Source organism: Neofelis nebulosa, chromosome 4 (genome assembly GCF_028018385.1).
Source record: "Neofelis nebulosa isolate mNeoNeb1 chromosome 4, mNeoNeb1.pri, whole genome shotgun sequence".
Taxonomy (NCBI): Eukaryota; Metazoa; Chordata; class Mammalia; order Carnivora; family Felidae; genus Neofelis; species Neofelis nebulosa.
The window spans coordinates 158,190,076-158,201,624 of record NC_080785.1 but is presented as its reverse complement, the minus strand read 5'-3'; positions in this window follow the sequence as shown (position 1 = coordinate 158,201,624).

Genomic DNA, 11,549 nt, shown 5'->3' with positions numbered 1-11,549 from the left:
AATAAATAAACTTAAACAAAAATCCACCTGTTTTCTTCAAATATGTCAATGTCGAAACTTTGAGAACCTTTGAACCAGGGTGGCAGGCATATCAGAATTCATTGTAATCGGGGAGCCTGGGTGTCTCAGTCGGTTAAGTGTTCGACTTCAGCTCAGGTCATGATCTCGTGGTTTGTGAGTTCAAGCCCCGCGTCGGGCTCTGTGCTGACATCTCGGAGCCTGGACCTGCTTTGGGTTGTGTGTCTCCCTCTCTCTCCACCCCTGCCCTGCTCATACTCTGTCTCTCTGTCTCTCTGTCAAAAATAAAGAAACATTTAAAAAATTAAAAATAAATAAAGAATTCATTATAAAACTCTTTCAATGTTTTTATCCTGTAGGAAAATGTATAATAAAAAATCAAGTATAGTTTTACATGTTTGATGTTATGAAAGAGCAAGAAAAGCTGAGAGGCTGGTCTTTATGAAAGGAGTCAAAAGAACCATAATAACTAGAAATGGATGCTTGATCCTGGACTGGATCTACATGCCCCTGATCCTGCTTGTACCTTCTGGATCTTGGATCACAGGAGAAAACCACTATAGATTGTAGCCATGTGGGGACAATTGGAGACATTGGAATCCGGACTAGCTATTAGATAATAAAATGTGTCCGTGATGAATTTCTTGGATTTCATAAATTTTCTGTGGTCACATAAGAGAATACCCTTCTTCTTAGGAAATTCACATAAAGTAGGGGTAGAGGGGCATTATGTCTGCAAGTGGTTCAGAAAAACCCTCAAGTGGTTCAGAAAAAAAAAAAGTATATATACAGAGATGGAACTATAACACAAATGTGGGGAAAAAAAGGTTAACAATTGGTCAAAGTAGGAGAAGGACTTGGAAGAATTCTTTGTAATATTCTCGCAATTATTTCATCAATTTGAATTTATTTTAATTTTATGTTATTTGTATTTTATATATTTAAAATCAGTATTATAAATCATTATATATTTAAAATTAGTATTATAAATCATTATAATTTTAAAAGCATGCATGTACACACCCATCAGAAGTTATCAAATTGCACACTCTAAATGTGTGCCCTTTGGGGGCGCCTAGGTGGCTCGGTTGGTTAAGCTTCCCACTTTGGTTCAGGTCAGCCCGGCATCAGGCTCTGTGCTGACAGCTCAAAGCCTAGAGCCTGCTTCGGATTCTGTGTCTCCCTCTCTCTCTCTCTGCCCCTCCCCTGTCATGCTCTGTCTCTCTCTTTCAAAAATAAATAAACAGTAAAAGTAATAATAATAAATACATAAATATGTGCCGTTTTCTGTGTAGCGATGATACCTCAATCTAGTTTGGAAATAAAAAAAATAAGTAAAAGAATAGAGAGGGAACTTCCTTTGCAAAGACAAAGAGGCATAATAGGAATCTTGTGCTGTGGAGACACTTCCTTCTAGTTGCAATTTGGGTTTCACCGGGCGGGGACAACAATGACAGCGGGTGGGGCGAGCTGGGTTGCAGGTTGACTTTTCACAGCCCCAGGCCGGCCAAGACCCTACATCCTTGCAGGGTGCGTTTCCCAGTATGGGCGCTGGGGGGCGCCAGTATGCCGACACGCCAGGATATTTTTCTGGGAGTCTGAAAATGTTCAAACCTGGAAGAAAAAACTAAAAACTACACTCTCTGACGTTTGAAAACATAAAAGCAAGGCTGCACAATCAAAATCAATAAACGCTTGGAGGAAATGTCTTCTTCCACTAGCATGATGTCAACACCTTTCATTGTGAACGGTAGCATTCCCCCAAAAAGTGGTTACATTTGGAAAGTTACCTGTGGGTTAGATGTTCTCTGTTTGCAAGAATCCCTGTAGAAGCACAGCAAGCAGGTGGTGCAATAATTTTCATGGCCCCTAAATAATTTCAAAAGCAAAACTATAACAATCTTTTCTACATTTTATTTAAGTTCATTTATTAATTTTGAGAGAGAGAGAGAGAGAGAGCACAAGACGGGGAGAGAGAATCCCAAGCAGGCTCCGTGCTGCCAACACAGAGCCAGAGGTGAGGCTTGAACCCACAAACCGCGAGATCAAGACCTGAGCCCAAATCAAGAGTCAGACACTTAACTGAGTCACCCAGGCACCCCTACGATTTTTTTTTAACAGAGGAAGAAATGCATTTACTGCGAGTGGCTTGCTAAGATGTGTGTTATGAGGCAGGACGGGATCTTTGAGAGTGCAGGTGCCCCGGGGATGTCCTGCCTCCTGCCTTCACACCTGCTGTTCCTTTGGCCTGAATCACTCTTCCCTCTCTACGTCGGCCAACTCCACTCCCTTTCATTCTTCCCATCTCAGTTCAAGGCCACCTCCTCAGGGAAGCCTTCTCTGACCCCAACTCGGGGCCCCATTACCTTTGCTCTTAGCATCACATGGTTTATAACCCCTGTCACGTTGTAACCATATATTTATTATTTGTGCAATTATTGGGTTTCTGCCTGCCTTCTCCATTCAAATGTGAACTGGATGAGGGACAAAGATGCTGTCTTTCCTCCCTTGGCCCAGGGTTTGGCACATACAGGTGCTCAATAACAATCGAATGAATGAATGAGTGAGTGAAGGAAGGCCGTCAGGAAGGTCCAAACAGGGGCATGAGAAAAAGCTGTTCTTGTAGGCTCTTCCCACCCAACTCAAAATTCATATGATTTCATTGCAAAACTCTGAATATTAGCTGTCAAAATCTTCTTCAAACTCGTGCTTAGGGACACCTGGGTGATTCAGTCGGTTAAGGGTCTGACTCTTGATTTCAGCTCAGGTCTTGATCTCATGGTTCTGGAATCCAACCCCATGTTGGACTCTGCTCTGACAGCATGGAGCCTGCTTGGGATTCTCTCCCTCTCTCTAAATAAATAAATAAATAAATAAATAAACTTAAAAAAAATAAACCCATGCTTATTATTTCAACAACAGACCACTCTTCTGCTGGCTCTCTTTGCTCAGTCTTGTGCTGAATAGTGTTGGTGTGGCAGAGAAAGCTCAGTTCCAGACTTTGCCCTTGAGAAGTTCCAGTCTGGAGACACAGACCACCCCCCCCCCCCCAACCAGCACAAATGTTTAGGGATGGGTCAGAGTGAGGGTCCTGGGGGTTGATCAACAGTGAAGGAAAAATGTCCTAGAAATGAGGCTTGAACTTGGCATGGAGAACATAGTATAAAGAATCATTAGTCTGCAGAGATGGTGGCTTTCCCACATGTGCAAAGGCCCTGGGGCTTGAGAAAGCATGATTTTAGGATAGAGTGGAGATAGGAACTGGCTGTAGAGGAGACTGGCAAGGTCCACTGGAGCTAGGTTGTAAGGAACCCTATTCCCAAGCAGGTGAGGGACAACATCCCACCACAAGAGAATAGATCAGCGTCCACTGTTGTCAACCTGGGGCAGGCAAGATGCTCCAGTGAGAAACAGACAGGACCGGTAGGAACAATGGAGTGGGGTGTGTGCACTGCACTAACCTCATGGGGGCGCCATTCACACAGACAGCAATGAGAATGGTTCACACACCCACACACACACACACACACCCTCCACACTGGGGAGTTCTGCTGTATAGTGGCCCTGCATGTAAGGAGAAAACAGAATAACTTTCAAGTACATTCATTTTCTCTTCCAAAAACTTTTCAAATAACAGTAATCAGAGAGGTGACTGGGTGGCTCAGTTGGTTGGGTGTCCAACTTCGGCTCAGGTTATGATCTCACAGTTCGTGGGTTCGAGCCCCACATCGGGCCCTGTGCTGACAGCTCAGAGCCTGGAGCCTGCTTCGGATTCTGTGCCTCCCTCTCTCTCTGCCCCTCCCCCGTTCATGCTCTGTCTCTCTCTCCTTCAAAAATAAATAAACATTTAAAAATTAAAATAACAGTAATTAGAGAAAGGACAGAAGACTTGCACACACGAACACTTCACCAAAGAGGATATACAGATGACAAAGACGTGAAGAGACGTTCAACAGCACTAGCCATCAGGGAAATGCAAATTAAAGCCAAGAATGACATCAGAACACAGCTATCAGAATGGCTAAAATAAAAACTCTGACAATACCAAGTGCCAACAACCAGGACTTTCACACATTTCTGCTGGGAATGCAAAATAGAATGGCCATTCTGGAAAAGGATTTGACCGTTTCTTATAAAGTTAGATTTACACTTACCACATCATCCAACAATCTCACTCCTGGGTAAAAACCCTTGAAACATGAAAACTTCTGTACACGAATATTCATAGCAATTTTATTTGCAAAAACCAAAAGCTGGAAACAGCCTAACTGTCCAGTGGTCCATCCATGCAATGGAATACTACTCAGCAGTGAAAAGGAGCAGACTATTGATACAAGTGACAAACTGGATGGCTCTCAACCTGGATGCTGAGTAGGTCACATACTGCCTGATATTATTTACAACTTTCTTGAAATGTTAGGATTATGGGGGTTATAGTGACCAGATAATGATTGCCAAGGGTTAGGGAAGGGGGGAGTATATTGACTGCAAAGGGGAGGCATGGGGGAGTTTCTTTGGGGTGATGAAATGGTTCTGTGCCCTGACTGTGGTGGTGATGGCATAACTCCATGCAACTGACAAAATTTCATAAAGTGTTTCAAAGCAATTGAGGGCATATAAAAAGTGATGCATTCCAAAAAAAGGTATTTAGTTCATAGTATTGTGCCACTGTCAATGTCCTGGTTTTTATAATTGTACCATAATTATATACTATTAAATATACAGAATATAAATCTATAATTATATATACATATATGTTATACAATATATAATTATAACTTTAATACGCTTTTCATATATAATTATATAATTATAAGAATGTTTCTGTTGGGGAAAGCTGAGTGAAAGATACACGGAATCACTTCATCTATGTTTGTGACTTTTATGTGAGTCTAAAATTATTTCCAAATAAAAAGGGCTTAAAAAGTAACAGGGAAGTGTACTTTGCTAACATTTTCTATTTCACTAGATTGACTCTAGCTCTCAGCCTATTTTAAGGGGCATTAATGCGATTTCTGTGCGCCAGGATGAATTGACTTACGGGTTGTATTAACCATTTTTATATTAACTCATCGTCAAAAATGAACCCCTGTCATGAAAGACAGCATATTGGGACAATGTCAACCAGAAAATGCTGGTGGCATCATTTCTACCCTTAAAATAAACTCTGTGTCAGCCCCATTGTGACAGGGAAAGGCAGTGGCAAAGAAATTAGTTGTGATTGGAAAGAGTCTAATATTTTTCAGTTGTCAAAAAGCCCTTGTGATAAGGGTTTCTATCCACAACCTTAGCCATGAACTTGGTCCCAGGGTACCTTGAAGCATTAACCATTGTCAGGGTTAAGCAGGGTGATCGGAAGTGACCAAGAGTTTATGTCATCCTCAGAGCTTCTCTTTTTTTCTTTTTTTTTTTTAAAGTTTTTTAATGTTTGTTTGTTTTTGAGAGAGAGACAGAGATAGAGCATGAGCAGGGGAGGGGCAGAGAGAGAGGGAGACACAGAATCCGAAGCAGGCTCCAGGCTCTGAGCTGTTAGCACAGAGCCCGACGCACAACTCAAACTCACGAGCTGTGAGATCATGACCTGAGCCGAAGTTGGACGCTTAACCAACCGAGCCACCCGGGTGACCCTCTTTTTAACTTCAATTTGGGAGGAGTGTTTTATAATGCTCACAATAGTACTTTGTTTTTCAATAAATATACATGTAGCAGGGGTATGTGCCCAAATAGATTTTACCAGTAGCTATGCAAGCTCCGAAGTATTTGGAACATGAAAAGATGCACAACTGGATCATTCATGGAAGGAAATGCAAGTCAAAACCACAGCGAGATAACACTTCACACCCCTTAGCAGCTATAGTAAAAAAGATGGACAATAACAAGTGTTGGTGAGGATGTGGAGGAGATGGAACTCGTATACATTGCTGGGGGGAACATAAAGTGGGAGAGCCACTGTGGAAAACAGTTTGGCAGAGTTCCCCAAAAAAGCTGAACACAGAATTGCCACATGACTCAACAATTCTGCACGTAGGGATGTACCCAAAAGAACTGAACGCAGAGACCCGAAGAGATATCAGTACATAGGTGTTCACAGTGGCCCTATGCACAATAGCCAAAAGGCGGAAATAACCCAAATGTCTATGGTGAATGGATAAACAAAATGTGGCTCATTCATATGACGGAATATTACTTGGCCGTGAAAAAGAATGAGGCACTGACATACACTACAATGTGTATGAGCCTAGAAGCTGTCGTGCTGAGTGAAAGAAGCCAGACACGAAAGCCCACATGCATCATTCCATTTATATAAAACGAGCAATGGGGCGCCTGGGTGGCGCAGTCGGTTAAGCGTCCGACTTCAGCCAGGTCACGATCTCGCGGTCCGTGAGTTCGAGCCCCGCATCGGGCTCTGTGCTGACAGCTTGGAGCCTGGAGCCTGTTTCCGATTCTGTGTCTCCCTCTCTCTCTGCCCCTCCCCCGTTCATGCTCTGTCTCTCTCTGTCCCAAAAATAAAAAAAATAAATAAAATTAAATTTAAAAAAAACGAGCAAATCCACAGGGATGGAAAGCGATTGGTGCTTGCCAGGGTCTGGGGGAGAGGGACAGTCAGTGAGTACAGAAGGGGGACAGCGTGTCCTTCTGGGGAGATAAAAATGTTCTGGAACTAGATAGAGGTGGTGGTCGCACAACATTGGGAATATGCTACATGCCATTGAAGTGGTCACTTCTGAATGGCTAATTCTGTCATGTGAATTTCACCTTAATTAAGAAATAAATATCAGTAGGCTGTTGCTTCCAGCAAAGGGGAGCCACGGACATAGCCCAGAGGTGAGGCAGCTCCAGGCAGAGCTGAGGGCGGGGGGGAGTCTGCTGGGCTCAGGCCCCACAGGGAAGGTCCCCCGAAGAGGCCCAGAGCCCCTGCCACCTGCAGCTCAGGAGTAGAGGGAAAGGCCCAGAGCAAGCTGCAGTCGCCCTCCTCCCCAAAGAGACAGGCCAGTAGGACAGAGTGTGGAGCGGACAATTAGCACGTGCCCCAACAAGACACTCGAGAACTCGGGGACTGGGCTCGAGGAATGGGATGGAGGGATAAATCTGACTCTGTCAGGTCCTTGAGCTCCCTCTTGTGAGGCCAAAGACTTGCCTCTACATCACGTGTGGCCCACAATGCTCTCCCAGCAAAAGCTGGCTCACCTTTGGAGACACATCTCTGTGGCTAGAGGTGACACCTTCCGTAGGCGAGTGGGGAGAAAGGGAGTCAGACAGGGTAAACCACAAGCAGGGGACTATGGAGTCTCCAGCCAGGCTTGCTGTGTGCCTCAGGGGAGTGACTTTGCCTCTCTGGGCTTCAGTTATTTGTCTGTATAATGAAAACAAAATAAAATAGGAAGTGTCCTGTGCTAAGAGGTCCTCACCGGAGAGCTTGAGGAGGTTTGGAGCAAAAGAAACTGCAAGGTGGGTGGTTGATTGTCCTTTCCAGGCTTCCTGATCCTAGAAATGGAGGTAAGAGTGCCCATCTTAGAGGGTAAAGTAAGACGAAGCATGTTGAACTCCTTGCCGTGGCATGCACAGGAGGCATGTAAGAAAGGTTAACTGTTAGCAGCAGGGCAATGGGGAGCCAGTGCAGGGTTCTAAGCAAGGGAGAGGCATGTCATTTCACTGTGGTGGTGGCCGTTATGGAGGCTCATCCAGAAGAGGAAATCTGGAACCAAGAGTCCAGAGAAGGAGCAGGGTTGAAGTTGAAGAATGACAAGACAGGAACCCAGTAGGGTACTGGGAGGAGAAGAAGAAGAGAGGAAGCTCAGGTAGAACCTTCAGGATGCAGTGAGTGGGGCGGAAGGAGACCAGGCTACCACCCACATCTCTGACCCAGGTGCCTGGGGGGGTCAGTGAGGGCAGCGCTAAGCCTGGGCACAGAGGTAGAACAGGATTGGGGGTAGACGCTGAGCTGGGCTTGACACAGGGCCTGTGGGAGCCAGAGCAAGTTCAGCAAAGGTGGGGCACCCAAGAGATGTGTCTGGAGCCTTGGGATGGGAGCTCGAGGGACGCAGTGACCTTGACCTGAGAGTGAGGTGGAATCTATCATTTACTTACCCACCCATCTCTCCTGGTGAGTTCCTTAAAGGTATGTGGGGACCAGTGTGTGTGTGTGTGTGTGTGTGTGTGTGTGTGTGTGTGTGTGATATTGCATAGATCATGCTTCAGGCTGAAACATAGTTTGTATTCATCCTTCAAATGAAGAAGTAAAACATCCATGTACATCCCCCCCCACCATTCCCATATTCCCATACGGCCCATGTCGCTGCCCTCCCTACCCCTCTCTCTGACACACCCAACATCTACAGCTAGTGCCGATCACTCCCATACACATTTTGCACCTTCACTACAAGGGACATATCCATGAACAACCCATAGAATCATTTTGCGTGTTTTTAAACTTTACCTAAACAACATTCTTCTTTATTTTATTTTATTTTTTTTTATTTCATTTCATTTCATTTCATTTCATTTTAAGTTAACTTATTTATTTTGAGAGAGGCAGAGACAGTGCAAGTGGGGGAGGGGCAGAGAGCAAGGGAGAGAGAGAATCCCAAGCAGGCTCTGAGCTGTCAGCACAGAGCCCAATGTGGGGCTTGAACCCACAAACCGTGAGATCATGACCTGAGCCGAAACCAAGAGTCAGATGCTCAAACGACCGAGCCACCCAGGTGCCCCTTTTCTTTATTTTTTTAAATTTTATTTAAATCCAAGAAAGTTAACATATAGTGTACCATTGGTTTCAGAAGTAGGATTTCATGATTCATCGCTTACATATAACACCCAGTGCTCATCCCAACAAGTGTCCTCCTCAATGCCCATCACCCATTTAGCCCACCCCCCACCCACCTCCCCTCCAGCAACCCTCAGTTTGTCCTCCGTATTTAAGAGTCTCGTATGGTTTGCCTCCCTCTCTGTTTTCATCTTATTTTTCCTTCACTTCCTCTATGTTCATCTGTTTTGTTTCTTTAATTCCACATATGAGTGAAATCATACAACCTTCTTCTTTTTTAAAATGTTTATTTATTTATTTTGAAAGAGAGCACAAGAGCGTGAGTTGGGGAGAGGCAGGGAGAGAGGGAGAGAGAGAGAGAGAGAGAAGCCCAAGCAGGCTCCGAGGTATCAGTGCAGGGCTTGGGGCTCATCCCGTGAACCGAGAGATCATGACCTGAGCCCAGATCAAGAGTCAGATGCTTAATCTATTGAGCCACCCAGGCACCCCATATACCACATTTTCTTGACCACCCACTGACAGATTCTTGGGTTGTTTTCCATATCTTGGCTATTGTGAATAATGCAGCAATGAACTTGGGATTGCAGATAGCTCTCAGCTATTTCGTTTTCATTTCCTTTTTAATTTTTTGAGGAACCTCCATATAGTTTTCCATAGTGGTTGCACCAGGATTCGGAATTGTACTCTACATATTACGGGGAGGGGGAATGGAATGCTACACAAAGGACAAGATTTAGTTTACTTCTGTAAAAGCTCATCTTGCCTGCTTAATGAAGATGTTATTTTAGGGGCCAGAAGTGGAAAACAGAGCCATGTGGATATCTGGGGGAAAAGAATGTTTAAGCAGAGAGAACAGAAAGTGCAAAGGCCCTGAGGCAGAAACATGTCTTGCTTGTTCTGGGAACATCAATGATACCAGAAATGAGTGCAGTGGAGAGTAGGAGGTGAGATCATAAATGAGAAGGGAAAGATGGAAGGAGGTACGGTTCAAGGTGATTGTCATTAGGTCACTTGTAGCTTCAAAAAGTCAAGATTTTCTCTTAACATCAATATCAATGTTCAAGGTGCTGGGTCCTTTCTCACCTTCTACTGAACAAACAATTCAAATTGAAAGCCAAGTCCTAGTTCTTGTAATCCTGTCTGAGATTTTTATATATTCAATACTCTTCACGTGATTAAGCTCTAGCAATGGTTTAATTGTCCTATTTATTTGAAGAGCTTGATTGCATTAACATTTGTTCCACAGAGCTTCGCGGATATACTTTGATCAACTCTTAGGATTCCATAAATGGATTTGTTTTTACTCGTGTCATCAAACAACAAATTCATTTTCATAAAATCTAGTCATGGACCTCCAAATAGTCTCCCACTCCCCGCACCTGGGGATTGATGTTTATTTTGTTGGTTTTCAGATAGCATCGCACATTTCTTCATTCTTGTAATATCTTTCACTTCCGTCTCGGTGGGGTTTTTTTTCAATTATTTTTATGTGTTCAGTTCTTTTTATACATCAAATTACCATCAGCTTTAATAACCCAACCAAACCTTTTTTTGTAAAACCAGAGTATTGATGTCCCTCTTAGAAATGTATTTATTAAAGCCAAATCTTAAACACTAAACACAAACCGAAAAACACACACCTTTCTTTTCTTTTTTTTTTTTTTTAATTTTTTTTAACGGAGACAGAGAGAGATGGAGCATGAACGGGAGAGGGTCAGAGAGAGGGAGACACAGAATCTGAAACAGGCTCCAGGCTCCAAGCTGTCAGCACAGAGCCCGATGCGGGGCTCGAACTCACGGACCGCGAGATCATGACGTGAGCCGAAGTCGGCCGCTTAACGGACTGAGCCACCCAGGCGCCCCACACCTTTATTTTCTAAAGGCTGACTCCTTTCCCACAATTTTATTGAGAAAAGGATTTACAAGACCTGACCTGATTTCCAGTCTGTTCTTTGCAGCTTTGGCTCCTCTCAGATTGTCTATTTGCGTCCAAATACGCCTCCAATTTTCACTATTTCCGTCTCCAGTTCTTCAGATACATTGGTTTATTCTCTGCATTTCCTGGATGCGTGGTGGCATATGTAAAGTTTTAAGAGAAATATTTAAAGTATTCCATTTTAGTTATATCTTTTTTGACTCATTCAGCAACAACTAAACAGAAAGACTTGAATGATACCAAATTAAAACATCCAGAATGTTTTGCACACTTTGCCCAAAACTCTGGACTTACATTATATCTCTACAAACTCCCAGAAAGTCTTCAGATACATATTTTCCATGGAGATGACATTTCTAAAACACCACCAAGCTGTCACAAGCATCATGTGACCACCTTTTCAGATCCAATAAATTTGACTCTATTTTTCACTTATGTCAGATTTAGTTCAAATGTTGTTCTGAAATAAATCACACAGCCTCGTGCAATCAACCACAAACCTAAAACTGCTTTCAAGGTCTTGAATTTCGCTTTTAAAATAAATTACAGAAACAATTCTAGTGACACTGATCATGGTTGAGGTTTTAGTTACTTGAGGTAATTTTTCACAAAGCTGTTTTTTCTTTTCAGTAAATGGGTTTCGCCACGCACAGATCCACAAGTCTGAATGGTACTGTCATGCCCATATGGGTATTATAGTTTTTGAGGTTTTATTAATTATTTTGCTTCTGAAAAGTCTCAGTTACTTTTAACCATACGTCGGAGTATTTTAAAAAGTCATATTACTTTTGGGGCACCAGGGTGGCTCAGTCAGTTAAGCGTCCGACTTTG